Below are 3,458 nucleotides of genomic sequence, written 5' to 3' on the forward strand. Positions count from 1 at the left end.
GAATTCATTAGTATGGAGGAGCAATTAATAAGAAAATTTCAGGTGATCATAAAATGCTATTATGAAGAGAAGACATCCCCTTCTTTTTTTTTTTTTTTTTTTTTTTGGCAGAACTGGGGTTGAACTCAGAGAGAAGACATTCTAATGACCAGGATGGGAAAGTTGTCCTATTCCAAACCAAAGCCTGTGTTACATTGTATCAATAGAATTTTAAAGCGAGTAGATGCAAAGTAAGCATTTTGGTGTAGTATAAAATGATGATGTATGAAAATGTTTTTTTTCAAATTTTTGGATCAACAGAACATAGAAAACATATTTTACTAAGTAAAATGCATAAATGTTTAAATAATATCAAAAACATGATCCTATTGGTGGCTTTTCTTATCTGAAATAAGATATTTATTCCAATTGAATTATCTGGATTAATGGCTGATAAACTAGAACTGCAGGGAAAAGCTGAAAGCCACATGCATTTGTACACAAAACTCAATTGAAAATAATCTTGCTTATTTTTGTAGGCATAGCCTACATGTGTTTGGTAGTGATTATGCAGACATGGACCTAGATTTTATATGTTCATCCTTAGTAACACAGGGACAGTGATCTGCTGAGTGAAAATCACATTTATTGTGTCTTTAAAGGCACCGTACCATATGCAGTATGTTGCCCTTTATAAACAAGAAGAGGAGGAAGAGAGAGAGAGAGAGAGAGAGAGAGAGAGAGAGAGACAGACACACAGACACAGAGAGAGAGACAGAGAGACAGAGGGAGAGAGGGAGGGAGATGGGGGAGAGGCAGAGGCAGAGGAGGAGAGGAGAGGGAGAGGGAGAGAGGAGAGGTAGAGAAGGAGACAGAGAGAGACAGAGAGACAGAGGAAGGGGGAAAGATTTGTGGTCAGAGACAGCTGAGAAATAGTGATAAAAACTATGTTGCAGTGGATGCTTTATCAGACACAATGAATTAAAGCACCTAAATGGGCCTGCACTTGAGGGTTTCAGGAGGTGCTAGGGGGCACAGTTGTGCAGACAGGTCATTGCAATCTATGTATTTATTTCTTAGATGTTTTAGAACAAGCACCTATTGTCAAATGCTGATGGAGAGATACATTTGTATATTGTACCAAAAATAGATATATTACTTGTTCCCATGGAACTTATGAGATGGACAATAAATAAAAATAAAGGAATGTATAGTTACAAGACAGATTATGAAAGAAGTGATCAGATTTACATGATGAAGATTAATGTGAAAGAGCAGTTCTTTAAGTCATTATCCAGGAAGGCTGCATTGAGAAGCTGCTTCAGTTCTCTATTGCTGCATAGAGCCATCTTGTGACTTGGAAATTTAAAGTCACTACCCTGATCATAAGCCTGGAATTTTGGCAGAACTTGGCAAAAGTGACTACAGACTGCTCCAACGCTGTGAATGGCTGTCAAGGCTGGAGGATCCCCCGACAGGATGGAACACATGCTGGGCAAATTGGTCTGGCTGTCAGCTGGGAACTCAGCCATATTTGTAGACTGGCATAGTCATAGGCTGGTGACTTCATCATGGCTTAGCTGGACTTCTTCATAGCTTGATGGCTGAGTTCCCAAAGTGAGTGATCCCAGAGATGTAGGCAGAAGCTACTTTGCTTTTTATACTTAAGCCTCAGAAGCTGCAGAAGTTGCAAAGCATCATTGTTTACACTGATGTTACAAGATCACCTCTAGTCAAGGGGAAAGAACAGAGGCCCCACCTCTTGATAAAAAGAATGCTAGTCGCACTGTAGAAGATGATGTTTCCAGGTTATAAACTGTGGCCATCTTTGCAAGTATATTTTGCTATGCAATGTAAAAATTTGTCCAATTATACTAGGATCTGGAAGATGAGAATTTAGTTATGTCAAGAATGAAAAGATTACTTAGGAGAAAAATGGCAGCAGATGTGAAAGCACTCCAGCAAAGAGAGACGGATTAGTTTGAGAAACCCAGAGGAGACCAGTGCAGTGATCAATGAGAATGGCCAATCTAGTTTGCAGAGTTAGGAGGCATTTGATCCTACTGCATCCTCCAGAGCCAGGCTGGGCCTTCAGATTTTATTTTCTAAATGATCCAGGAAGCTTTTGAAATTCTCAAAGCATGACAGAGACATGGTTTGATTTATATTTCTCAAAATCACCCTGTTCTGTGTAAGATGTATTCAAATGTGGACCAGAAAGATCAACTAGGAGACTATTGCGGTAATTCTGGTGAAGTCTGGTTTTGGTATGAACCAGTATGATTGTGAAAGTGAAATTAGAGAAAGTGTTTGTGTTACAGAAGCCTATAGAGCTAGAATTCATAGGTGTTGGGTGATTGTATAATGTGAGGAAGGGTAGGGGATGTGGAAGAAACAAGAATGACTCCTAGACATTTGGAGTGAATGACTAGCTGGGCATTAGTGTGGTTTGTGTGGAAGGGCAACCTTAAGAAATGATATTTTACTTTTGTTCTAAACAGTTTTAGATGCCTATTCTTAGGTTTCCTGAGTGTGTGCATGTCTCTCGCTCTCTGTCACACGCACACACACACACGCACACACGCACACAGATGAAAAGCAGCATTTAAATTCAGCCTTCCAAACACTATCCCATTTTCTATATTAGCTCATCTTTCTAAAAAGTAGATTAATTTATTCAACAAATATCTTCATTACTTTCTAGTATAAGGTGATAGCCATGACAGTTTTCCTGTATAAAAACACATATTTATATGGCTGAGTAATGTTTTAAGAACTTTACAAGTATTACATCATTTAATTCTTGCAACAATCATATTATATTATATTTTACAAGAGGAGAGTTGAGATCTGGGAAGTTTGTATAAATAATCAAATGTCTTACATCTAGGGGATGTGGACCATGTTCCAACCAGGCAGTCTGGTTCCAGAAATCTTAACTATAGGATACTATAAGCAATTGAACAAATAAATACTTTTGACACACAGGAAAACAAGAACATAAACACAGAGACTCATTATTTTGTGAGCCTATAAAAGGGGTAGGGGTAAGCAATGAGAGTGAGCAGGAAGGCAAGAGGCTGCATCCTTTTGTCATCAGCCTGTTAGTCCCCGTTCAGAGGTTTGGGATTTCATCCAAGTAATGGCAGTGTCTTGACAGCTTCTGAGCAGCAACTGAGGGGATGAGATTCCTTCCTAATCTACAGCTGGCATTAAGCAATAAGACTGAGCAGACTGTGTTGAAGTGAAACCATAAACATAGAGACTTTCTACCCTCATATTGGCTCCCAGACTCAATCCTTTCAGTGTCTTCGCTAAACAGATAATAATAATTCCAACAATTCCACATAATGCTACTGACTCAACAGCCATTAATAATGATAATCAGAAACCTAAAGGCCGAAAGTAAAACAAACCCCCACACGGAGCCAGCTGTAGTAACATTTTAGACAATTCCTCCCTTCTTAGATTTCTAGCAG

Source organism: Octodon degus, unplaced genomic scaffold, assembly GCF_000260255.1.
Source record: "Octodon degus isolate 3935 unplaced genomic scaffold, OctDeg1.0 scaffold00068, whole genome shotgun sequence".
NCBI classification, from domain to species: domain Eukaryota; kingdom Metazoa; phylum Chordata; class Mammalia; order Rodentia; family Octodontidae; genus Octodon; species Octodon degus.